This window comes from Marmota monax, unplaced genomic scaffold (assembly GCF_021218885.2).
Source record: "Marmota monax isolate L192 unplaced genomic scaffold, Marmota_monax_Labrador192_F-V1.1 WCK01_AAM20220418_F8-fsc00020, whole genome shotgun sequence".
In the NCBI taxonomy this organism is placed as follows: Eukaryota; Metazoa; Chordata; class Mammalia; order Rodentia; family Sciuridae; genus Marmota; species Marmota monax.
The window spans coordinates 4,262,243-4,289,241 of NW_026692912.1; the positions used below are offsets into that span (position 1 = coordinate 4,262,243).

The 26,999-nt window shown below is 49.3% G+C and overlaps 1 protein-coding gene across 5 annotated transcripts in view; it reads right to left on the reverse strand.

The window, feature by feature from the left end:
* The window catches only part of Ptpn3 (protein tyrosine phosphatase non-receptor type 3), a 148,609-nt gene that overhangs the window by 92,414 nt on the left and 29,196 nt on the right, over positions 1–26,999 (reverse strand). The window contains exon 1 of one of the 5 annotated variants that reach the window (XM_046451395.2): positions 17,817–18,911. The exons of 1 other annotated variant lie outside the window; for it this stretch is intronic. The gene's annotated coding sequence lies outside the window, so the exon portion shown is untranslated. Of the gene's footprint in view, positions 1–2,892; positions 2,991–17,274; positions 17,378–17,699; positions 17,719–17,816; positions 18,912–26,999 lie in introns of those variants that run through there. 3 more of the 5 variants (XM_046451399.2, XM_046451396.1, XM_046451397.2) reach the window with 3 other exon arrangements.

Here is a 26,999-nt window from a genome sequence, read left to right on the forward strand (position 1 = left end):
CCATCCCTGGGTTAATTATTAGTAGCCAGAGCAGAGTGGGCCATCCCATTTCCTGAGGCGAGGTCCAGGTCTGACCTTGGGCCCCTCCTCCCCTGTGACCAGTGGCTGTCTTCTAGGAGGTCCTGAGTGCAGGGCGGGCACCGCCAGCCAACCCAGCCAGCCCAGCCAGTACCCCCTCTGCGGGCACCTGCCTGCAGGGATCTCAGAACTGCCAGGCCCCTTTTCATCCCCACCCTCTGAACTTGAGCTCCATCACACCCTGCTTGTCACTTCAGGGGCACACCTGCAGGCTCTAAGTCAAGGATCTAGTAAAGGTAGTCCTGGGGCAAGGGTAATAAACTAGAGGGTTCACCCTGGGTGGGACAGGAGGACCCAAGACAGCATCGCAGTGTCTACACCAACCTTGGGAGATGCTCAGGCCGAGGGAAATTGACCTTGATGGCTGTGCAAACTCAAGGTGGTTCCGAGCACCTGAACAATACAAGCTTCCAGCACCACAAGCCACGGTCTTATTTGCTTGGGGTGTATTTTTTAGAAAGCAGTGATCTACGTCTCTACAGTTGTATATTCTCCTCTTTCACATTATCACAATCTAACATTTGTCCAGGTTTTTCAAACACATCACTGACCTTTTCTGTTATGGTTTTACAATACTCCACCAAGTGGGTGCACGTAACCATGGCCGGGTGTTCAGATGACTCCTAATCAGTAGAGCTCGGATTTCAAAAGAATCCACAATGAACCCAGAGGAGGAAGAGGTAGCATGTGACCAAGGACAGGCACAAACAGGGCTGTGGGGCCCAGAGAAGCCCTGCTTTAGAGCAAAAACACCAAAGATGAGTGGGCAGGCACTGACAGGAAGGGGCTAGACCAACACCCAGGCAAAAATGGCACATCAGACGAACAGGAAACTGAGGATGACTTGGGCAAAATCATCACAGTTACTGTTTTCTGTCTACCAGACCAGCAGTCTTTTACACTGGGAAGGATGGACTTGGGGGGCCACGAGGGCATCCTCGGAGCATCTCGAGGACCCACTGCAGGCACCCCACACCTGCCACCCCACTCGAGTCTCACATCAGAAGGAACCCCCAGGCTTGGCACCCAAGGTTCCCCAGCAGCAGAGCGGAGTCCAGACCCAGGGGCTCCTGACCTGTGGGGCTCCTCCCAGACACACCTACTGTGATCTTTGAAAAACGATGGTATTTTAAAATACACAGGACTTAAACATGCAGGACTTAAAGTTGGCCATCTTAACTCTTTTACAGAGTACAATTCAGCGGCACTAATTACATTCACACAATGTTTATGCAACTGTCACCACTATTTCCCGAAAATTTTCATTACTCCAAACAGAAACTCTGTACCATTAAGCAATACATCCCCGATTCCGCCTCCTATGGATTTACCTTTTAGCTATCCCCACAGAGGTGGAGTCACAAATATCTGCCTTTTGTGTTTTAATTTCACTCAGCGAAATATGTTCAAGATGCTCCCCTATTTTAGCACATAGCAAGAATTCCTTCCTTTTCATGACTACATGACATTGTTTTTTAAACATCAATACATCTGGGGTTGGGGTTGTGGCTCAGTTGTAGAGCACTTGCCTAGTGCTCTATGTGAGGCACTGGGTTCGAGTCTCAGCACCACATACAAATAATTAAAACAAAGGTCCATCAACAACTAAAAATATATACATATTAAAAAATCAATACATCTGTCAATAATCATTTGTTTTCATCTTTTGGCTGTTGTGGCTACAGTTGCAATGAACAGAGGCATACAAGAATCTGAGTCCCTGTGTTCAATTCTGTGGAGTATATACCTAGGAGTGGAACTGCTAGGCCATATGGTAATTCTATATTTAGCTTTTTTTTTTTTTTTTTAATTTTGAGACAGGGTCTCGCTAAGTTGCTCAGGGCCTCAAGCTTGTGGTCCTCCTGCTTCAGCCTCCTGAGTTGCTGCGATTAGAGGTATTTGCCACCATGCCCAGCTCTATGTTTAGCTTTCTGAGGACCCTAACTTTCCTCCAGAGGCTGCACCACTTGATGTTTCCACCAGCAATGTAGGAGGTTTCTTATTTCCCCACATCCTTGCTAAGACTTGCTATTTTTCTTTATTTGATTATGGCAGGTGTGCAGTGGTGTCTCTTCATGGCTTGGATTTTCACTTCCATAACAATTAGGGATGCTGAGCATCTTTACATGGGTTTAGTGGCCATCTGTGTATCTTTAGAGAAATGTCTATTCAAGCTCTCTGCCCATTTTTTAATTGGGTTTGTCAAGCATTAGGAATTCTTTAAATTTAGAATATTACCAGATCTACAATTTGAAATATTTTCTCTTATGCTGTAGGTTGTCCTTTCACCCTTTGGTGCAAATGAGTTTTAATTTTGAAGAAGTCCAATTTACCTATTTTTTGCTGTTGTTGCTTATGCTTTTGGCGTCATATTCAAGAATCCACTGTTGAATCCAAGGTCATGAAGATATATTTACTCCTGTTTTGTCTAAGAGTTTTAAGACTTTAGCACTTATATTAGGTCATTGGTCCATTTTGAGTTACTTTTTGTATGTAGTAATGAAGGCTGGTCTGCACCTGTAGAAGACCAGCACCCTACCCCCAGCACACCCAGCAGGTGATCAGTAATTCACTGACAGATAAGCCCCGTCCCTCCACCTGCTTCTCCTGACTGCTGCAAGACCACCCCAGCTGGCTGGGAGATGCTCCACAACAAGAAGCAAACCAGACAGGCCAGACATATGTACCAGCAATGGCCCTTACACACTCCTATTAGTTAACTTAAAATGACCCACGATTGAACAAGCATCTCTAACTAACAGGAGGAAGGGTCCCAGCCCGGGAAGGCTCGCCCACCCTTACCAGTCCCCTCACCGGCTGCTCCTCACTGTGCAGATGAGGAAGCTGAAGGGCAAGTGAGGGAAGGGCTTCCACTGCCAGGACCTTCCCCGGAAAACTCGCAGGAATCACCCACGTAGAGAAGCTGCAAAAATACATGAGCTTAGTCTGAAGTGCTTTGAATAGCGGGGTGGCCCTTGGTTCCCAAACCTCCAAACAGGGAACTAGGGGTGAGAGGCGTGAACCCCAGGTCCTAGATCTCACTACACTACACAAGGACCTTGCATGGCCACCTCTCTGTCCTCAGCACACACCCACACTCACCCTACTCAGCCACACAGCTCCCCAGGCCATTCCCAGGTTGGGCCAGACTCTCCCATCTCAGGTGTTTGCACATGCTGTTCCCCCTGCTTGGAACGATGTTCCCTCAGATCCACCCCTGGCCCTCTCCCTCACTTCCTTCCTGTGTCTGCTTAGATTCTGCCTATCAGGGTGGCCTTCCCGAGATCACTGTCCTTTGCCCACCTTTATTAACTATTTGTTGCCCTGATTCCCACATCCTTATGCCCCCACCTCCACTAGAACGTAAGCTCCACAGCGGCTGGACTTCATCAGTGACCTGCTAACTCCCTAGACCCAGAGCAGTCCCTAGCTTGATCAGTCTCTGCAGGACACAGGGATGATGGAAAAGACACACTCAGCCTTAACGCCGAGCATCAGAGGGAAGGCAGGTGGCTCCATAAGCACAGGTGACTGCTGCCAGGCCCCATGGCATGGAGGCAACAAGTTACTTCTGAACCCACAGGCTGATGGGACTCCTGGGCTGTGACAAGGACAAGGAGAGCAGGGACATCATGTGTAGTCAAACACTCCCACACGTAGCTGTCAAGCCCAAGGTGCAAGCAGCGGCCACTCTGTTGACCTGGCCAGAGAAAAGGAAGTCTCTACCCACAGGTGCTTAATAAATGCACACACGAATGAACGATCAACTAATGCGTGCAGCGCTTACACCTGCAATTTGAGAAGGCCTGTGTCAGCGCTTCACTCCATCCCAACTGCGCTGGGAGGTGGTGTGACTAATTCCATTCCCAGGAACCTACCGTCAGGATTATCAGACACACACACACACAAAAGTGTTATTTGCAAAGATCTCCCCAGCTACACTTATCCCCTTAGAGATCACAAACAAAAAAGCTAACTGCCAACTTCAGGCAGCCACTTAAGTGAGCCGTAAAAATAACCATAGGAAAACCTCAAAATGACATGGAAAGTGATTAGAATATTAAGAAAGGCTGGTTATAAAGTCACATCCTCAGCAGGCCAGAACTAATTAAAAGAACAAAGGAATTTGAGAGAATACAAAGGAGTGTGACATTTCTACAAAGAGCAATAAATGAGTTTAAAGGAAATCAAACTGATAGAACTTTAAAGAAAAAGTGGTCACCAGATGCTTTTACGGGTGCACAGGGCATTCAAGGACTTAGCCCTCCCAACTTCACTCTACATACCACAGGCAGCACCCTGCCTACACCTGACCCGCTCCCTCCTTCTGGGGTTGGCCCCCAAGCACCTGGCCCCCTAGCCCTCCCAACTCTGCACCTGCTCCTCCAAGTCCCAGCTCCTGGGTGGCAGAGGCAAGGCCCCCACTGCCCGCCCATCCCCACTCCGCAACTGTGCGCAAGTGACTGAACCTCCCTGAGACTCTGCCTATTCCTCAGGGACAAGAGGCTGAAAGTGCCCCCTGAGCACTGAGGTCTGTGAACTGGCCCCAGACTCTGCTAATGGCGGTGCCCTGAAGCACAGGGAGAGAATTTTTGTTCTTCAGTGACCTACATCTGAGCACTATCCTCTCCTCAAGACAGCAGAAGAGAAGCAGCTTTGCCCTGGCTTCTCGGATCAACGTACAGGCTTTTGATTGAAATCCCCATTCTGCCTCCCACCCTGGTCCCTGGCAGAACCCTCCATTCCTTTGGAGATGCACAGCCCAGCTCTGGCTCCACATCCCTGATATCCCACCTGAGGCCCTACTGGCGGGTCTCCCTGGCTCAGGGCTGGGGCTCCCCTGCTCCCTTTTGGTCAGAGCATGCACACATTCTTCCCTTTTAAAATTCTGTATTTGCCCTAGTCCCTTTCTATGACACCTTAGGGATTTATGAGCCCCTACTGTAGCCAGGCTCTGAGGCGGGCTCCCTGGGGGTATGTAAGAGGCTGGCTGAGGCCTCAGCACTCTGGGAACTCAAGGGCTAGTGGGACGGAAAAATCACTTTTCAGTGTGGTGAGTGCTGCAAGGACAGAGGAGCCACTGGCTGCTGGGCTATGTTAGTCCAGGGTACAACCCAGCTCAGCCTGGGGCGGAAAGCAACACCTTCTAAGGAGAATCTAACTGTGAAGCTAGACCCAGAAGGAGGGAGTACCAGTCAACAAAATCAGATGGCCCCATACTGGATCCAAAGTTCCTGGGAACGTCCATCATCACCCACAACTTAACTCCAACTGTACCTGCAGGCTCCAGACCTGGGTGCACCAAGCTGTCTCCAAGGAGCCAAGCAGAAGACTGGGTTTACTGTACCCGCTCCCCTAGGCCAGCTCCTTGGTTTTCTACAGCTTCAGTTACCTGTGGTTAATTGGGTCTGAAAATATTAAATGGAAAATTCCAGAAATAATTCAAAATTTGGAGGGTGTGTGTGTGTTTCTGGGGATCGAATGAACTCAGGATTTACAAATTAAACTTGATCATAGGTATGGATGTTCAGGAAAGGACAGTCTATGCAGGATCTGTATTCCACCTTCTCTCCATTAGCCTCCCCACCATAAATCATGTTCCAGTCAAAGGATGGTCTCCAGACCAGCAGCTCCAGCAGCACCGAGTGTGTGTCAAGCCTGCAGACCCACCGGTCCCACTCTAAGCCCCCAGAACAGACTCGTCTGGTAGGAGAGGCTCTGCTCCCAATTCCAACTTCCCAGGCTTTGGCTTCTGTTACCAGTTGCCATCTTTTGGCGCCTTCAACACCCACACAGGGAACTAATGCCAACCTTCAGAGTGTCCACCCACAGCCCTGCCCTGCCCTGCCCAGGCACAAACCACAGCTCTCTCCATCCCCAAGACCGCTGGCTCAAATGGGGGACAGATGTCACATGGCAGGCACTGGCTGACAACCAGCACTGCCTGAGTAATCAGCACGTGCCACTGTGTCATCCTGCAATCGTCATGCAACCTGGTGAGGTGGAGGTGCCTCGATTGTTCCTGCATGGGATGTGGAGACTGAGACCCTACGGGACTCAACACAGGCCACTGAGTGAGTGGGGCAGTGGGGGCTGGCGATGGTCCGGGCTTCTAACCTGTACACAGATAACACTGAGCACCACACCTGGCAGAGCCGACTGCTGGGCAAAGCCTTCGCCCTGAGGCAGGGAGTCTACAGTTTAAGTGGGGGACAGTCCACTGGCTGGTACCTGGATAGAAGGGGAGTGGTGCAGCACCAGAGTCCAGGTGTGGAAGCCCCGCAGGGGCAGACCTAAGAGGGTCAGGAAAGTGATGAAGTCTTTGAACAGTAGTCCAAATCGCCAATCTCTTTCTCTGACGTCCATCCCGATCCCTCACCCTGCAGACCTGATTCATCACCACTTGGCACTTGTTCCTATCCCTCCAGATGTTGCAAACACAATCAGCTCCATCCATCAGCTGCCTGCTCGACCTTGCCCAGTCTGCACCTCCATGACCCCTCCCTATTGGACCAGGACAAAGCCCACCTCCTGGGAAACCTCCAGAATGTCTGGCTTTCCCTCAGCTGGTTCCTCAACTGCACAGTCTTATTAAGAGTCCCCAGCCAGGCCTGCTGTGCCCTCCATGAGGTGTACCCTGACCCTCTCAATCACTACCCCAGAAGGACTCCCCACCGAGCCCTGTCTTCCCCGTCTCAAATCCTGTTTCCAAACTCACGTCCGCCAGCCCCACTCCCCCAACAACGCACTGGGCCCTGCGGGACAGGGCTAAGCATGAGAGCACTCTGCCCTGAAGCCCCTCACAAGACAGAGCCCCTGTCCAGGGAAAACCATCTCACAAGCCACCCTCCCACCCCAGTGCAGTCGCAAAGGATTTTCTTAGTCTTTGAAAATTCTTTCAACTCTTTAAAAACAACAACAAAAAAATTTCTTTCAAGAGCAAATAATCATGCCAGGAGGAATCTGCCTTTATGACTGAAAACATTTAGAATCAACTTTACATGAAACAAAAAATTTAGAACACAAAACTTAAAAATTCTTATACTATCAACAGGCGGCAAACAGGGCTGTGGCGCTTTGTGAAACACAGCTGTGTCCTGGAGTCCAACTGCTCCTCTATGGTGGTCTGTGGACCACATCTTGGCATGCGCACAGAGCACTGGCGCACCCCACCCCTGCTTAATGTGCACCTGCAGTTTAACACACAAGCTGGGGAAGCCCTGGCTTAGAGGGATGGCGTGCAGGGCTGGGGAAAGACGGGGAAGAAAGGTCAGACAGAGAGGCAGTTCAGGGCCTGCGGAACATCTGGTGATCCACATGCTTTTTGGGGGGAACAGTTTCTGGTGACAATGTGAAAGAGGGGCATGAGAGGCCTATTGTGACCATAAGCAAAGGCAGGGGCAACGGGAGAAGCATGTGGAAAAAAAAGCCAGTTTGGGGAGCGATGGAAAAAGGGGGTAGGCTGGAGGAGGGGTGCTGAGGCTGACCGGCAAGATCTTTCCAGAGCAGGTGTCGGGGACCAGAGTAGGTTGACCTTGGGCTTTCTAGGCTGGAAGACCATCGCTAACAGAGAGGTCACTTTTAAGAAAGAAGGTAACAAGTCTGTTGTAGACATGCAGAGACACTCCTGGGGACACTCATGGGGAAATGTTCAGAAGTGATGTCCTGAGAACCAGAAATTCCTAGAGATACCAGGCTGAAGGCACAGACGTGGGAGCTCCTGGCGACAGAAACGGGAGCACTGAGCTAAGATGGCCTGCAGGACAGTAAGAACGAGGACGGAGGAAGTAAAAGCACAGGAGGAGTCAGGGTAGGCTGCGGGGTAGGAGAAGAACAGCATCACAGAAGCCCTGGCACGAGGAGACCAAATAGGCTGACACATGAGAACTCAGCTCTGGTCTTAACAAGTAAGCAGTCCCTGGCCATGTCCGCAAAGGGAGTGTCAGTCAAGTGGCAGGAAGGGGAAATCTGGTGCCTGTGGGCTGCGGAGGAGGCTAAGGCTGCTACACAAATACCTCAACATTCCACCTGAGGTTTCAAGTGTATCAAAATGATCTCTTTCTGCACACCCACGCTTGTGGCAGCGTTATGCACAATAGGCAAAAGGCAGAAGCAACCAAGTGTCCATCAACGGGTAAATGGACCAACAAAACATACAACTGCATAAAGGGAATATTATTCAGCCTTTAGAAGGAAGAAAATCCTGACTCAGCTATAACATGGATGAGCCTTTAAACCACGCTCAGCGAAAAATCAGCCAGACAAGAAAGGGCAGGGTACCATGGCACTCACAGGAGGCATTTATTGAGGCAGAAAGTAGAAAGGTGGTCGCCAGGTGCTGGGGAGGGAGGGAGTGATGTGACCACTTAATGGGCATAGCATGCATTCTGGGAGACGCAGGGAGCTCTGTGGACCAATGGTGACCATCACACAACAGTGTGACTGCACTGAATGCCACTGAACTGTACCCTTAAAACCACAGTGAAATGATGAATCTGTGTGCATTTCACCAAAAATTTAAAATTATATCTTTCCTTCATTATAGGGATAAAATTGACTCCTGGAATGGAATGGCAGGAGCGAGTCCTTCACAGTTGCTGTGGACCATCCCTCCAGGAGGTGAGGCAGTGACCCCAAGGCGAGGCTGTCCCCCAGAGGGAAGGTTTTTCCCTCCAGGCAGCAGGAGGTCAGTGGAGGAGGATAAGCTGGAGCCAGAGACATTTATTTTTTTCAGAAAAGGAAGGAGAGAAGAAGAGCCAGAAAATGAAAAGGAACAAGCGGAGGGGGGGCCCTCAGAAGCCTCCAGCATCACAGGCAACTGGAGGGGGTGGTGAGGTCACCCGGAGGGAGGACAACAAGGAGACCTGGGGAGAGCAGGAAGGTCGGGTCAGCTGGTGTGAGAGCCAGGTGAGAGGACCGGATGGTGGCTGAGGCTGCCAGGCACTGAACACGTTATCTGCAACCAGCACTGGGGGGGTGCGGGGGAGCTTCCTCAAAGGAGGGTCCCTGCACCAGCCACTTCCTGAGCGCTGAGAGAAATGCAAATTTTCCAGTCCCCCCTGAGGTTCTGATTCAGACCAACAGAATAAGCAGTTCTGGGAGTGGACACAGGGGCCCAGTCCTCCTGGGGACTCTGATGTGCAAGTTTGAGAAGCACTCTTAAAGAATACAGAGCTTCAATGGCAACTCTATAATCTTTTTAATAGGAAAAAAAATTAAACAACCTAGGAACTTCTACATAAAACAAGAAATGCATAACTGCTTCAAAACCAACACGCTGTATTTTTATGGCAAGAGAAATGGCAAAGGGTATGAACAAAATAAGAAAAATGTATATCCTGTCTGATACTCTCGCTTGGGTGAGATCTAAAAACACACCCAAGATCTGGGGGCTGGAAACTGTAAGCCCTGGGCACCACCCCCGATCTGCCACAGGCCAACTGCCCATCCTTGGGTATGCCACATCCTTTTCGGGGCCTTAGGTTCCCCAGCTATAAAAAGAAGAAAAGGCTTTTCTAAGGTCCCTTTCAGTTCTGACACTGTGTGACTCTGTTCTATTAAAAAAAAGCCCCCAAACTAAATGCTTTTACCTGTGCCTGGGAGGGCAAGTACATTTTTAAGTAGTAAAATCTAACAGCACATTAACTGGAAAGCCTTTGCAACCTTTCCAAGGCACTGCACTCTAAGAACTGAACGTTCTGCATTAACTGGCTCCTCCAACAAAGCCGCTGGGGCCTAGAGTTATAAACACTCTAGTGCCCCGACAATGTCCTTGAGGTCCACATGACTGGGATGCTTCCCAGAAAGTAGCTCCATATCGTCACATCTTCATCCACTTCTTAACCCAGGAAGTCAGGGTTAGCATTTTCTTCTGAGAACCTGACTGCATGGATCCTGGAGCCCAGCATCTGCACACTTGATAGTATGATCCTAGACTTCCCAAAAAATGGCCCCAGACTGACCCTGTCACCAGGATCTTTCAAGGCTGGTTTCCTGCCTGGTTTCTCTGCATCCAAGTCCCTTTCTGCACCTACTAGTTACCGAATGCCCATCCTCTTGCACACAGCGAGGCTCCCTGACCAAGTAGCAGGAAGGAGCACACTGAGGGGAGGGCTGCAAAGAGGCTGCAATGACAGGAGCAAGCTGGGGAGGGGACACCCAGGGTGTAGGTGCCACAGAAGTGTGGGACCAAAGCCATGAACACTGGGCCCCTGTGCAATGCCAGGGAGATGGGGAGACTGGTCACTGTGGTCCTCATCCAGGAGGAGGTTTCTAGTGCCAGAGGGATTTCCACAGTCCTGCAGCACTGATCCTAAATCTCAAAGCCACACTTGAGTTGACTAGGGCAGTCCCGGCTGAGGCCTGTCCAGCATGTGCAATTATTAACAGCACCTCCTTTCATTCTCCAAAGGTCCTGTTTGGATGATGAAGTTGAGATGCCTTATTCCTGGGCAGCTAAGCCTTTGAAGTTAGAGGTCCAGTGAGAAAGCGCGGCTCAGGCCGGGAGGGGACTCCAGTCTGAGTCTAGGCCCTCCTCAAATGTCCCCTTGTTCTCTCTCAATCTCTCTCGGCAAGCCATCCTGCAGCATCTGCTTCTACACCTGCAAGGACAGCAGGCTCTCTCTCTGCTGAGGAAACCTCTCTTTGTTATAAACAATTTACATTTGACTGCAACAAATAACAACATCCCTCAGCAAGGAAAAAGGCAGAGATGGGGGAGGCCAGAAACCACGCAGCCTCTCCTTCCCCTCACCCAACACTACTCACCCAAGTGCACTGGACGGTCCAGGCACTGTGCTTGGTGCTGGGGACACAACGGGTGAGTTAGAACATAGGGCCAAATTGAGGGGCATGAAACCAAATGACCAACCTATGCTCTCCCAAATCGTCCAGGTCATGAAGAACGAAGCAAGGTTGAAGAACTGTTTAAAGGAGACCAAAGCGACGCGGCAAATGTATACAATGCATGATGGGAGGGTCTCTGTTACCAAAAGGACATTTGTGAGATGACTGGCAGAACTTGAGGACGGTCTATAGGTTAGGTCCCAGCACTTACTGTAATGATGTTAATTTTGTGATTCTAAAATGCATTCTGTAGTTTTGTAAGCAGTGCCATTGCTTTTTAGGAAATAGATTGAAGGGGAAAGGAAGAGCCTTTCGGTGATCCTCCAATGGTTGGAACAAAAACATCTACATGGAAAGAAAAAATAAATGGGGTAAAATGGTCATGGGGGGAATCGGGCTGAAGAGGTCATGCGAGTTCTTTGTTCTGTTCTTTTAACTTTCCTGTAAGTCTGAATTAGGTCAAAATAGAAAGTTAAAAGGAAAAAACACAGCTTAGAGAAAGTTTAAAAAGAGAGAGATCCTGCCTTTTCAGAGCTCACAGTGTAGCTGAGGAGACAGGTACTAATACAAATAATTACACTAATTAACTGCAAAACTGCCACCAAGAAAAGCGCCATCAGGAGAGTGCTCTGGTGGCATGACCATTTATAGCAGACAGTTTAACCCACCTCAGGAAGGTGAGGGAGGCATCTGCAGTCATGGGGAGGAGGGGACGCTAACTGGCCTCGGGGTCTACAGCGCCCTGACAGGAGCACAGCGAGGCGGGGCTGGGAAGACTGGGCCAGAGTACCCATGGGCCACAGGGAGACGCCAGGGAGAGGCACTCTGTCTTTATTCTAAGAGCAACAGGAAGTGTTCTGAGAGACCCTGGGCTGCAGAGCAGAGAACAGACTGGAAGGGGAGAGGGCACGTAGGACTCCACAGCAGTCAAGAGTGACCGCTTCCCCCAGGAGCACTGAATGTCTCTGCTGCTTCCCGACACTTCAGCTTTCTATGATCACCATGTACACGTTTGCCAACCTAGCAGAGGAGGGGCCAGAGGAACACAGAGGGGACAGTGGGCTCAGGCTGCCCCCTCCTCTCTCCAGGTCATCAACAGGGAGTGGTCAGGGATGCAGGAGGGAGCTGGTTCTGTCTCTCTCACCCAGAGCCTCTGGGACAGTCCTTGCGGCTGACTTGGCTGAGGGAGGCAGGGTACAGAAGACGGGTCTCCACACCCCACTCCCTAGTCAAGTGCCTCTCACCAACACAGCTCCCAGCCAGCCACAATTCTTTTGTGGTCCTGCCTCTTGGATCCCCCGGAATAGGTCCTGCAGCGATGCTCAGCACTGAGCCAGACCCAAGCACTTGTCTGGGTTCTTCTGTCAATTTTTCGTGGGTTATTAGCTCATTTAAAACAGCCAGTTTAGAGCTGGGGTTGCAGCTTAGCGGGAGAGCACTTGCTTTGCATATGTGAGGCCCACGGGTTGAGTCCCAGCACTGGGAAAAGAAATCCAGCCAGCTCAAAGAAAATAGGTTCTATTATGATACTCACTTTACAGATAAATGATTTGAGTGGGGACAGACATGGGTTCAAATCTAGACTGCTCTGCTCATAAGCCCTGTGTCCTTTGGGGGTCCTGGTTCCCAGGCCACTATGTGTACCTCTCATTGGCTGGTTTTCTTACTCCATCTATCAAACGAGGTTGGTAGGAATGAGCAAAATTTGGAGGCTAGAAGGCACCATTTGTTCCCTTTTGGGGCACCAGAGGATAAGTGCAGAAAATTCACTCCAAACTACACACTGCATAAACATTTGCTAAAAGCTGTGTATCCTGACGAATCATAAGACCTGAATTTTCCAGCGCTATCCCAATTGCAAATCCTCTGTCCTAACTTTCCACATAAACCATCAAAATGTTTCAAAAATTCCACTCTCTCAGTATCCAAACACCTCCCAGGCCTCCTCTCGTACAAAGCAGCAGCACATTCTTTTTTGGGCTACCCATCCCAGTCTTTGGTTCAGAAAATGCAGTCAGCAGAGCGCTGTTGGCCCCCTGAAGGAAACAGGTCAGAGAGAAATCTCTGTGGCCGTCAGCGGTGCCTCACGTTCTCAGACTCGGCTGTTCCCCGGCACATCAAAGTCAGTTATAGCCAGAGATGACTACAGTGACCAAAACACCACTTGCACAGATACACATATTACGTAGGTGAGCTCTGCCCCCACCTACCTACGGGGCTAAAGGAGTCAATCAGTGTTTGGAAAGCACTGGGAACAGTGGCTAGCCGCCTGGGAGTACCATATTACGGTTGAATAGGTAAAACCAGAGCATCCCAGGCAGAGTGGGTCCTGCTTCAAAGACAACCAGAGGTGTCACTCCCATGCTGGGGAGACAAAAAGAACTGGCACTAACCCCTGTGCTGGGTAGGTCCAGCCCTGCACAGAGATGGGGGAGCACCCCGTCCATAAGAGTGGGGTCTTGCAGCAGTGCAAGTCAAGAGGCTGAGCCTGAGCCAGTACACTGGCCCACACGTCTAGTCCCATCTACTCAGGAGGCTGAGGCAGGAGGATCGCTTGAGCCCAGAAATTCAAGGGCAGCCTGGGCAACACAGCAAGACCCTGCCTCAAAAATTAAAAAAAGAATGGGTTTGGAAAGAGTCCGTAGGCCTAAAATATGAAAACTCTCACATGCTAGGGACAGAGCTCAGTGACAGAGCACCTGTCTTGCCTTTGCGAGGCCATGAGTTCAACCCTAAACTAAAACATGCGAGGTCTTTCATGCCTCTGCATCTCTGTTTCTGCTATTCTGTTCACCCTGAATGCCATTTTTTTTTTAACTTTCAAGGCTTAATGCAAATGTCAGCAACTCCCTATGGTATTTCCTGGTGCCCCTCAAAATGAACGGCCGATGGATGGAGACACACACATGCACAAGTGTCACAAATCCTTCCAAGGCAAGGTTCAGCTTTCATCTCTGTAGCCCTCTGGCCTGACAAATAGTATAGACTCAAAAAAAATGTCCGAATTTGTGGTTGACTCTGCTCACAGCTGGTCTTAGAATAACCAGCTAATTTGGAGGCTTCAGGTAGGTACAAGCAGAAGCTCGAGTCTCAGAAGCCATAGCCAGATCAGATTTCAGCCAGGAACCTACCAAGAGCTTCACTTAGTCTCCTTTGCAGCCCAAGGAAAGAAGATACCTGGATGATGGGAGGTTGAGGTCATGAGGTCGCCAGGGCCCAGACAAGAGCAGTGTGCAAGGGACCTGGATCAGTCCCGTCTGAATCAGAGTTGGAAGGGAGAGCTGACCCTTGGGGAGCAGCCCTGCCCCTGCCAGCCCAGGTATGGCCTCAGGCCTCTGGCATTCCAGCCCCTGCTGCAGACCCTGGGAAAAGTGGAAAGATCAGTCCTGCTTTCTAGGAACTCACTGTCTGGTGGCAGGACAGTGAACCCTAGGATTAGGTCCAGAGGAGTTCTCAGGGGTCAGGAGAGAGGAACCACAAACCGCTGATCCCTCTCAATCTGCGCCAGTCCCTGAGAATTCGGGAGGGAGGTGTTATGTTTCCCTGCTCCCTCTACTACACAATGCTGGTCCCCTCTGGTTATTCCCATTCTAGAAAACGGCACCCCTTTCGTGCAGAAGGTGACAATTAGTCCTCTCACTCCTGGTCCCATTCCATCTTTTCTAACTCAGTTTCCTCACCTGCAAGGGAATGGAAGTCAGGAGGCATGGGCAGCAACCCTTCCAGTTCACAGTAAAAGGTCTTGTTGATCTCAAACCTGAGACCATCTGCCATCTTAGAACCCCAACTTCTTTCTGAGATAAGGTTTGTCTATGAACCTTGCCTCCCTTACCGGGTCCCTAAAACTTGAAGAATGTTAAAAGCTACCAAAATACCTCTGGTGTAACAGACAAAGCGAACGCTCAGAGATAGGAGGAGTGAGCAGTGTGGGATCCTGAATTTGCCTCCACGGTAACTGGGGCTCCTTCTCCTGCGCTAAGCTATCCAGAAGGGCATACCAAGGGTCTGGCCTGGCCTGAACTGAGGGGAAGTTCACCCCGGCACCCTGTGTTTGTTGGGGACTGGTCCAACTCAGCATCCCCACCCAGCTCTGCACCTGCCATACAGAAGCAGCTCAATCAGTGGAGCTATTCTGAAATGCCTTTAGTAACCTGACCTTTTACAAGCCCCGGCTAATGTCTAATTTGCATATATGAGTCCTTTTTAAGAGAAGGCAAATCACCAGAGACAACCAGGATCAATATAGAGTATTAGGCACGTTTTATTCTACTCTAATTCTCTGCAAATTGGTATTCCATTAAGTGTATGTGGGATTTATGAGAGCTCGCTATAAACTAGAATATTTAACTAGAACAGCCTACTCTCTCCCAGATAATGGCCTACTCTTGTTAATTTTCAACTAGTCAGAAAGGTTTCCAGCTTCCAATATATTCTACATCCTGATTCAATCACGAGGAAAGTCATCCAAGTGAAGGCTTGCATGTGACAAAGGGCAGTTGGATGCATGAGAGAAAGATTTGCCCTGGGACCCAGAAGACTTGGGTTACAACACAGTTGTACCACATACTATGTAACTGACTGCTCAGAGCCTCAGTTTCCTCATCTGTGAAATGGGAGTAACACCAGCCCCATGGGGGAGTTGTAAAAAATCAAATGAGATGATACTGGTAACTCCATACAGCTCCAGAAGGTGATGCAAAGATTATTATCATAAATGCACAGATGGGGGCTGGTAGAGTGCTTGCCTCACATGCACAAGGCCCTAGGTTCAATCCCTAGCACCACTAAAAAAAAGAAAAAAAAAATGCACAAGATGAAATTCTCAAATAACTCAGGCTAATGTCAGAAAACAGGGATTATTTAAATTGGCAGTTTAAAAGGAGAAGGGGGGGCACTAAGCCCCCAAGAGACATTTAACAATGTCTGGAGGCACAACTGAGACAGGGATTGCTACTGCAGTATACTGAGTAGAGACCAGGGATGCTGCTAAACGTCTACAATGCATATGACAGCACCCTCAAAGAGGAATTATCTAACCCCAACTGTCAATTGTGTGAGGTTGAGAAATCCTGATCCAAATAATCGCTTAAAGTTGGGCCTGGGAGTTTTGTAGAACAAAAATCCTCCTAAACAGGCTTTACTTTCTCAAATCATCTGCTTAAACATTTGCAAGATGATCCATCTTGCAAAACAGCTCTTTTGTAAGTGAAGCCAAACTGCCAACTTCTGGAGTTTCTGAATGCATAAAACTGCTTTTAAGGAAGATGCTCTCTGATTACACTTCGGGAAATTGTTTTTCCAAAGCCTCTGCGTTCAGCAGAAGTTCTCCTGGGCACAGACAGGCCCAGAAGATGCTTTGCTAATTCTAATTTCCTGGTGAAATGGGAGCCACGAGGGTCTCTAAATGAATTAAATTCACATCACGCCAACTGCTCGCTTGCTTTGTGCCGGGCACAGAGCCAAACACCTCCACATAATTTATCCCACTTAATCCACCAACAACCCAATGAGGTGGGTATTATTACCGGCTGTTTGCAGAGGAGGAAATGGTGGATCAGAGAGGTTAAACGACTTGCTCAAGGACACCAGCTGTCCAAGGGGGAGCCCAACCTGAACACAGGTCTCCAGTTTCCGAGCCACAAGATCCTTCCATCACCTCGGGAAACCCAGGTGTCAAGTTGTCCCAACTTCCCATAAATTTTTAAGGCAACTGCAACTTCTCAGTAAGTTTAGGTGGCAGAACACGGGCATTTCCGGGAGATGAGCGCTCTCACCTACACTCCCCCACTGCAGCTGTCTCACCGCAGTTACCTGATAAATCATTCCCTATCGCCCGCGGAACGGGAGGGTTTATTGGCGCTGGAGTTCGTGCCAGGCCCAGGAAATGCCATCTTTGAAAGCCTAGAGGCGGCTTCGTCCCGGAGACCGAGCTCTGGCGGCCCCCGCAGGCTCGCTCCCCGCGCGCGGTGCGCCCCTGGGCGCCCGGAGCCGGGGTCGCTGCGGCGCGGGGCCCTCCCGCGCGCAGGCACCGGGCTCGGCGGGTTGCGCCCTCCCCGCTCGGCCGGAGCGCACGCCCACGCCCGCCGCGCCCGGCGTCCCGGACGCCCGCCCCGGCCCCACCGCGCCCGCCTCGGCCCCCGCCCTCTGCCCCGGCCCCGCCAGGTGAGCGCGGCGCGGCGCCCCCTCCCCGCCCCGACGTGGCTCCAGGACCCCGCGTCCGCCGCGCCGCCAGCCCGCCCGCGCGTCCGCCGCGCGCCTGGGGACAGTGGGGGCGGGGCGGCGCCGAGTGCGCCCCTAGCCCCGGCCGTCCGCACCCTGCCCCCGGTCCTCTGGGGTCGCGCCGGCCCGTACCTGCAGCATCCGGGGGCGCGGGGCGCCCAGGTAGGTCGCGCGTGCGGGCGGCGCGGAAGCTCGCTCGCGGCGCGACCTGGCCGCCGTCTGAGCATGCCCAGTGCCGCCCGCGGGCGGCTCCCGCCGGCCGGGCTGGCCGCGACGGGCCCGCGCGCCGGGCGGGGGGCGGGTGCCCGGGCCGGCCTGTGGGGCGCTCCCGCCCCCGCCCCGGGCAGCGCGCTCCTGCGCGGCTTCCAGGACCACCTGGCACCACCGCGGAGCTCAGGACCGGCCCCGGTTCCCTGGCTCCCGCACGCAGGCGTTCGTTTCTTACGCATTTATTGAACACCTACTATGTGCTGGGCCCTCACCATGATTTCATGCCGAGAAATGGCAAACAGTTGGCGCCCAAGAACTCTTTAAAACGAGGGGGAGAGGGGTCTTACACGGCGGGTCAGCTGCTGAAATGGGGTCCTGTTGGCTCTCAGTGCCATGCTAGTCCGGCTGCTGTAGAAAGCTTCCCGGGTGAAACCTTTCCATCCATGGTTTGTGGGGCCCCCTACCTGATCCGTGTTGCTACTTGACTCTTAAGCCTCCTCTCACCCTGCCTTCCTCCAGCTCCAGGAGCACCTTTCTGTTCATCGGACACTCAGGGCTTGAGCAGCCTCAGGACATTGCACGTCTGTCCCTCTGTAGGACGCCTTTGCCCAGCTTTTCACGTGTCTGGCGCCTCCTCCTTGTACATATATCCCCTCATTGGAGAGGCCTTCCCTGACCACCTTTCTAAATTGGCCCTCGACTTCTTAATTTTCTTCAAAGCATTTGTCACTATCCACTCAACCAATACTGCTGAGTTCCTGCTCCCGTTTTTTCACGTGCAGTTAACAAACAGACAAAACCCTACCCCATGGGTAGGGGTTGCAGGAAGAGAGACCCGACAACAGATCAACAGCAAATTAGCAAACGAAGTAGCACAGGAAAGGTGAGAAGTTCTTTAATGGGAAAAGTGCCAGGTGAGAAGGCTTGCGGGTGGAGTTGGTGCAATTTTCATTGAAGCGGTCAGTTCAGGCCCTTGAGCTGATGGAGTAGTCTAATCGGGTGGCGGATCGGGTGACACTGAGAGGTGACATTTCAGCCCCTCAGACGAACGGGAAGAGCATTCCTGGGAGAGGAACCAACCGGTGCAAAAAAGCGCAAGACTGCGGAAGGAACAGCGAGAGAGCCAACTTTGGCCTTTCCCGATTTGCTCACTTCTTCAGGGGTGGCCCCTCCGGAACGTCAGTTCTGGGGCTGTAGCTCTGCCTGTCCGCTGCAGTGACCCTGGCCCTTCAGCTGCGCTTGGCACAGAGTATGAACACGTGTTGGATGAGTGCGTGAAGTGAAGGATGGAGAGAAGCCTGGGACCCTCCGGTCCCGATCCGATTACCCGAGGTCCAGGGAGCCATCTGTCCCAGAGCCGTGCGGAGACCCCGGCAATGCCAGATACCTCACTTTAGTCCTTGTCACCGTGGCACACGTCCCGCGGTAGCGCCACTGATGCGGGCGCCGCCCGGGCGTCGCGTCGGGGGAATTCCGATGGAGCGGGAGTCCCTAGGGCAGCGCTGCAGGCGCCCCGCCCCGGTCGGGCCGGGTCGCCGGCAAAACCTGGAGCCGCAGCGCCTGCCCAATACTGCTCGGACCGGCGGGGAGCGCACTGGGCATGCTCGGAGCCGGGCGGGGCTGAGCTCCGGGAAGGAGGAGCCCTCTGGAGGGCCAGCGACGCCCCACAGAGCTCCACCTGGCCTTTGGTGGCTCGCCCTTCCGCCTTCTCCCGGGAGCGGCTGGGGAAGTTCCCCCCGCCCCCCAAAGTGCAGTGGGAAAACAATTCCGAGTTAGCAGAAGGCATTGTACTCTCTCCATCTCTAGCTGCTGTGGATCTGAGGCGAGCACCTTTCCCTCTCTGTGTTCAAGTAATACGGATTCCCACGCTTTCATATGGGTGGAGTGTGAGGAATTGAATTAACACGAATTTGGTCCACTTTAAAAGTTTTTGTTTTCTTTTGGTGCTGGGGATTGAACCTAGGGCCTTGCACATGGTTTAGCACTCAGCTGTGAACTTTGCTACAGACCCCCGCTCCCCAAATCTCATTCTCAGTTATTCTTCATCCTCAGACCAAGTTGACAGCTGTCGAGATGCGAAAACCCGAGGTGAAGGGACATGCGAGTTCCTGGAGTTATCCCAATTTGCAATCCACTAGACTGAAACCATCTTTATTTTCTTTTAACATTGCTTACCATAAGCAGTGTTCTCAAATTCGAGCTAGAAATATCCGTATACCTAAATGAAAAGACCTATTTTTTTCTTAATCACGCATTTCAAATTACCATAACAGGAACCAAATGAAAGGATATTTCCCAAACTGGAAATAAGTGCTCAACAATAGAGGCATGACTATCAGGTTAGGGTATATTGGTTGAAATAATAACTTTTACACTGAGTTAGAACATGCCGTGCCAGGAAGACTTCGGGAATGTGATAAGTTAAGAAGCTGAGAGGCAAGTGGGTAAAGATGACGTAGCCCCATCACCAAGTTCAGAAGGAAATAGAGAAAAGTGTCAAGTCTGATTTTTTTTTTTTTGTAGTAGGGTTATTTTTTTCAAGTTTATCTAAGCAAAGAGCTTAGATAACAGAGTTGATTCATGCTGTAATGTTGTTTTTGCAATAATAAAAACATAAGACCAAATTACAATTTTTTTTGTTTTGTTTTGTTAAGTCTAATAGTAACCATGACTCTGATCAAGTTCAAGTGTGGCCAGTATTCTCTCTTCAAGTTTTCCCATCCTCACAGTGGACATTTTTTTCAGCTCAGTTTTAATGAAGGGCAATCTCAGCCCTGTTTATAGCTGGGAACAGACAGGGTCAGGATTTGAATGCAAGTTAGTTTGATTTCAAAACCAGGGTGTCAGGTTTCAGGGTCCTCTGCCTCTATGTGTGGCAGCTTACTGTGTTTTGATAAGAGGAGCCACAGGGCATTTTATTTTGGATTTTTTTTTTTTTTGCCTTATTTTCTTTATCCTTTGATGTGTTCATAGATTACATATTACCTTTAAATGTTCTGGTCTCCTGTTACTCTCTTATTCTTAGGGCCAAAATGTTAAAGTTCATCCTTTTTACTCTGCTGTACCTGGAGAGACATAATGTTATTATCAGCAGAGACAGTTGATCTTGTATCAGAAGTTCTCAAACCTTATTCAAATGGGGTTTTTGGAGGGACCCCTGGTCTGTAGTTGAACATAGCCAAATCTAGAGCAAATTAGGCCCAGTTGGGAACAAAGCTGCACAGAATCTAGATAACCAGGCTGGTTCAGACAGAACCCACATAGATGACTGTTCTTGGGCAATAATTTTGGGGGCAGGGTCACAACTCAGTGTAACCATGGTCCATGAACTTCTCAGGAACTCGCTGATAAGATGTAGAGCTGACCGCCTTGATACTATTTGCTGAGGCAAAGTCAGAGGTCACACGGGGAGCACTGCTCCTGTTGTTAAACCCCCCAAAACTAATCGGCTCTCCCTTTTAAACATACTGGTAGACTAGCCCAGAAATCCAGAAACCAAGAGACAGCAACAACAAATCAAAGAGGGTCATTTCACTGGGGAGGAAGATAAGCCACAAGCTGAGTACACGTCACTAGTAATGGACCAGATTCATGCAGGAGGGACGGGGAGATGAGAAACGAAACAGTCATTAGCGACATTCCCAGAAACTGCCGTTTGGACAGAAGATCTGGTGGCAGGCACTGCACACCAGCAGTTGGTTGGAGAAATTTATAGGAAGAGATTCCTAGAAGAATTGGTGAGGACTGTCATTTATATGAAGACTCAGCAAGTCTGGGCTCCACTTGAACTGCTTCAGTGATTGACAGGGTGGGGCTCCCAGCCGACATGCTAATGTTCATGAATTATTTGTGCAGCTAATGCAAGTCCAGGAAGGGCCCAGAATCCGGAAATACTTGGGCAAATGTTGCTGTTGTAATAGCATGGAAAAACAGTGTAAAATTATATGCACAGTATGGACTCAACTGTGAGAATTACCAGGTTGAAACGTAGAATATTGCCAATGTGTGGGTCAAAAATGGTTGAACATGGGCAGTTTCCTATATTTCAACTCAATAGGTACACATAGGAAAAAGACAAGAAAGAACTGCACCAAGGATCTTGGGTTGTGGCTCAGTGGTAGAGTGCTAGCCTGTCATGCATGAGTAACTGGGTTTGATCCTTGACACTACAAGACCAAATAAACTACACCAAAATATTAAAATGGCTGTGTCCCACTATTACATTTGTAGTCAGAGAAATAAGCTACAGAAGGTCCTCAAGTTGTGGGGCTTCTATTTCTTCATATACCTTTAGAATTCACAAAAATCTTATTTTACAAAAAACATGTTTTTGTTTGTTTTTTTTTTTTTTTTTTGGTACCAGGGATTGTTGAACTCAGGAGCACTGAACCGCTGAGCCACATCCCCAGCCCTATTTTTGTATTTTTTAAGAGACAGGGTCTCAATGAGTTGCTTAACACCTCAATTTTTGCTGAGGCTGGCTTTGAACTTGAGATCCTCCTGCTTTAGCCTCCCAAGCCACTGGGATTATAGGTATGCACCACCAAGCCTGGCCAGTGTGTTTCTTTTATTATGAGGGAAAATGGAATGAATTTAAATGTTGTCAAACAGAAATAAATGAGGTCAAGAGGGGGAAAAATGGTTACTCCAAAATTATCCAAAGAAAGTGAGAGCCCGGCACGGGTGTAATTCCAGCGGCTTGGGAGCCTGAGACAGGAGGACCAAGGGTTCAAAACCAGCCTCAGCAAAAGTGAGGTTCTAAGCAACTCAGTGAAACTCTGTCTCTAAATAAATTACAAAATAGGGCGGGGGATGTGGCTCAGTGGTCGAGTGTCCCTGAGTTCAATCCCCAGTACCAAAAGAAAAAAAAAAAATGAGGAGACTCTTCTTGGAGGGAGAAGTGGTTATGTCTACCACACCAGAAATGACCAATAATGGCAGATGGTGACAGGATGCCTTTTCCTGGCTTGAAAATGAGAGAGAGGAACAAGTGGCCAGTGCTCAGTCAGGAACATGCTAGAGAGTGTCAAACCCAGGACCCTTATCCATTCAGCCCATGCTCCTGGACTCCGCATTTGAGAAACACACATATTTATTTTTATTTTTTTTGTGTGTGATGGTGGGGATTAACCAGGGGCCCCTGCATGCTGGCCAAAGCTCTCTATCACTGAGCTACACTCCCCCATCCATTCCAAAAATACAAACATTTGAGTCCCATGTTAAAACTTTGCAAAATGTCTTTCATGGCAAATTATCACTGAAAAGAGGAGTTTTGTTTTTATAAAACTAATTAACGGATTTATCACTGAATACAAGAGCAGTCACGAGGTGGTGATTGTTAGTAATTAGGCATTAGAGAATTCATTCATTCATCAAGAGTTTATTAGGCATCTACAGTGTGTCAAGCATTGCTTTGGGTGCTTGGGAGACATCGATGAACAGAACAAAGATCCCACTCTCATGGGACACATTCTAATGCAGGGAGCTACATGGAACAATAAGGAACAGACATGATAAAGAAATGAACTGTAAAGAGGGTAAGAGTGCTAGAGAGCATGAAGGGGGCAGGAGTCCATTTTAAATAGGATTGAGAAACTTAATGGCTTAAGCAAATCCCCAAAGGAGAACAGGGAGTTATTAATAGAGATATTTGGGAGAAGAATCTGGGCAGAGGGAACAGCCAGTCCCAAAGCCTTTAAGGGAGCAGATCTGGAGAAGAAGCCTGGTAGGACAAGGAAAAGGTCAGAGAGGTATCAGGGTGGGAACCTGAGGCCCTCTCTCCATTGGCTCCAGGAGGAACTCAGCCTTCCAGTCTGAGGTAGATGGGAGGTCAAGCCAATTTACTGTCAGATGCACTTGTCAACCGATCAAAAGGTAAATGTGGTCCCTTTAGATTGTCACTTGTTGCCAACTTGACCGTAAATACAGATTGAAGTAATGGAACCAAAATCATGAGGCAGCCCTCCTTTATAAGAAGCTCAGCCAGACAGTCCAAATTGTGCATATATTTTTAATATTAAAATAGAAGTGGAGCCAGGCACAGTGGCGCACACCTGTCATACCAGTGGTTCGGGAGGCTGAGGCAGAAGGATCTCCAGCCTCAGTAACTTAGCAAGGCCCTTAGAAACTCAGTGAGACCCTGTCTCTAAATAAAATACAAAATAGGACTGGGGATGTGGCTCAGTGGTTGAGTGCCCCTGTGTTCATTCCCCAGTACCAAAAAAAAAAAAAAAAAGAAAAAGAAAGAAAGAAAAAAGAAAAGAGAGAGAGAGAGAGAGAAATGGAAATGGAAATATAACATCAAACAACTCTATCACAGGATTCTTGAACGGTGGCTGGCCATATCTAACCAATGGCTTTCCCTGAAAAGGGAGGTGTCATCTTACCAAACACAGAGACAATGGATTTGTTGGGAGTCTCCAAACAACATTTTGAAGCTTCCTCTGCTGAAAACGGAAGGAGAGAGGGAAAATGCCCAAGTGATGAAGAATAGCCATCCAGTGGGCATGAGTTTGAAAAATCAGTAATAATGAGAGAACCTGTGGTGACCTCTAATAGAAGAGCCAGGAAAGTCAGGAATAATGTTGGAGACGGGGTTTCTCAAAGGGAGATCCTGGAGCCACCCCCATACATCAAGATCATCTTGGGATGGGCTTGGGGATATAGCAAGTGTAGCACTGGATTTAATCCCAGGTAGCCAAAGAAGAAAAAGAGAAAAAAGAAAAGGAAGAAAGAATAGAAAAAGAAAAAGAAGATCATCTTGGGAAGGGAGCGCTTGTAGAAAAGCAGACTCAAAGCCTCAGCACAGGGCGTCTCTGGGCATGGGACCAGGAATCTGCATTTAAAAATTTTCCATAAGAATCTCTGGCACACTGAAGTTCTTTATTTTTGTTTTGAGGTGTTTTTGTTTTGGATGCTGGGGATTGAACCCAGGGCCCCACGCACGCTAAGCTCCTAAAGGAGGTGTACATATAAAGGGGTAAAGGGCAGCAGGCAAATAGGAACTCCCCAGTGTTGGTTTTCTGCCCTTGACCTTGTGTGCCTGATAGCATCCATCTCGCCCTCCTGGGGCCAAGAGCAAGGTCATCATGTGACAGGCGAGGAGGCAGTAGTGAGGGTAATAGTCATGGGGGGATGTTTGCAAGAGGAGTGGACCTTAAAGTAAACACATGGAAGTATTTAGGATATACACAAAACTGAAACTGGCAAGGTCATTACCTCCCAAAGAGAAACAGGGTGAGATCGGGGAGGGGAGGAATGAAAGTTTAGTTTTTACCCTAAACATTTTCAAATCTTCTGAATTTTCCTACCATGTAAGGTGCAACCTATTTAAAAATAAAGAAGTTCTCACTGGAGGACAAAAAAAATAATGGAGGTACACGTGATTTTTTTTTCAAAATATTTTTGTTCCCCACATCAGCTCCCTCTAAATCTTGCTGCCCAGGTGTAAATAAAGCCCAGGTCACTTGACAAGAGAAGTCCCTAACTGTGACCCAGGCCCAGCAATGTATACTTTGCTCAAAGGAAACAGCCATAATTCAAGAATTCTTACTCCCCCGGGAAATCACATGACTATGGGCTGGAACAGAAAAAAAAAGAAAAAGAAAAAAAAAAAAGCTTTTGGATAAAGATGAAAGGAAAAATGGTTTTGGTGACCCTGAGATCAGGAATGATGCTTCCCTGACACCACTGATGCCAAAATGGCCCGCAAAGCCAGATGGGGAACTCCAACTACCCAGGTCCCCACGGGAAGTCACATCTCTGGGAAGATGATCATGCGAGGTCCTGTTCTTGCTTGGCTCACGGGTTCATCCTTGAGGAACTGGAAACTTGATCTGGGCCCAGTAGAAAACTGTGCTCCCGAGTCCTGGTGACATTTCAAGAACCGGGGCTCTTGTCTGGCCCGCCCAGTGCTCTGGTGACCTTCTAGCATTGCCCGCATGACACATCACAGGATTTCCTCAACTGCGCCCTGGCGTCCAGTTAGGATGTCTTTCTCATTTTTTCCATGGTTCACATAGTCATTGCGTCACAGTCCAAACAGTCTGTACGGTGATGTCTCTATAAACATGAGTCACATGTGAAGCTAAAGGGATCCGTGTTCAGCCAGGGACAGCAGGGTTCCTGAGGCACATCGTTTTCACAGAGGAGTGCAGGTTGTTGAGGGTCCTAGGGTTTCCTACGAAGATGCGTGAGCAGCACTCCATGCAGAGGTCACTGAGGCCTACATAGAGGCTGCTCTTCATCGCTAACTTCCCCTCCGGGATGTAGTTCTCCAGCCATCTTATCAGAATACACTACTCTTTCTCCATTTCTTCATCTTTGTCTTAGTCTAGCTTCTATTGCTATAACACAACACCCAAGACTAGGTAATTTATAAAGAAAAGAGGCTTCTGGGCTCACAGCGCAAGAGGCTGGGAAATTCAAGATTGGCAGTCACATCTGGTCACCTGGTAAAGGTTTCGTGCTGCTTCTTGATGTGCAGAAGTGGGAAAGGGAGGTGGGCACATGCAGAAGAGGCAAGCACTCTACCAACACAAGGGGATGCCTCACTGTGTAACAATTTGCTTTTGAAATAACTAATCTGGTTCTGTGGACATTAACCCAGTCCTGGAAGAAAGGCACTAATCCCTCTTAAACATCTAATCACCTCTTGAAGGGCCCATAACTTCTTAACAGTATTTACATGGGGAATCAAATTTCAACATGCGTTTGGGAGGGGATAAACCATATTCATGCTGGGTACGGTGGCACACACCTGTAATCCCAGTGGCTCAGGAGGGAGGCTGAGGCAGGAGGATTGCAAGTTCAAAGCCAGCCTTAGCAACTTATCCAAAGTGTGGGGGTGTGTGGCTCAGTGGTTAAGCACACCTGGGTTCCATCCCTGGTACCAGAAAAGAAAGAAAGCAAAGAAAAACCATCTTCAAACTGTGGCAACCTTCTTGGGCTTCTCTCAGTTTGGTCCTTGATGCCACCACCTTGTCCAGTCTTGGTCATCCAGCCTGAGCATAGGCACAACCCTCTTTCTAGTTTCCCCTTGAAGAATGAAGGCCACCTGTATAAACCTCCGGAAACAGTTCAGTCCACCATTTCTGCTGCTGAAATCCCATGCCTCCTTTTAGATCCATCCCAGAAGTTACTTCCTAGATTTTCTCAACTGGTTATGAGCTCTCTGTCCCCTGTGCTGCAGGGTATTTGATTCATTCTTTTATGCCTTATCACATTTTTGTGTGTGTGTGTGTGGCGCTAGGGATTGAACCCAGGGCCTTGCGCATACGAGGCGAGTTCTCTACCAACTGAGCTGTATCCCGAGCCCTATCCTTATCACTTTTGCACTTAGTTTAGTTATTAATGACCGTGTCCCTTTTGGAAAGCTCTTGGGAAATCCCCTGAAATACCTTCCCATAGCCACACGGGCTGTGACTATGATTTATAAGCAAAGTACGTAAAGGACTCTGAGCCATTTCTGAAAAATCACTTGCCTTCCTACAGTGAACAGGAAAAGTTATGTTGTATTTGAAGGTCCCTTACCAAAAATCATTCCAGAATTTTGCTTGCTGGCTTGATAATCAACCATTAGATAGATAGGAAAGAGATATAGATAGGTACACATACAGGTAGATGTAGGAATGTGTCCTGCAGTGTCC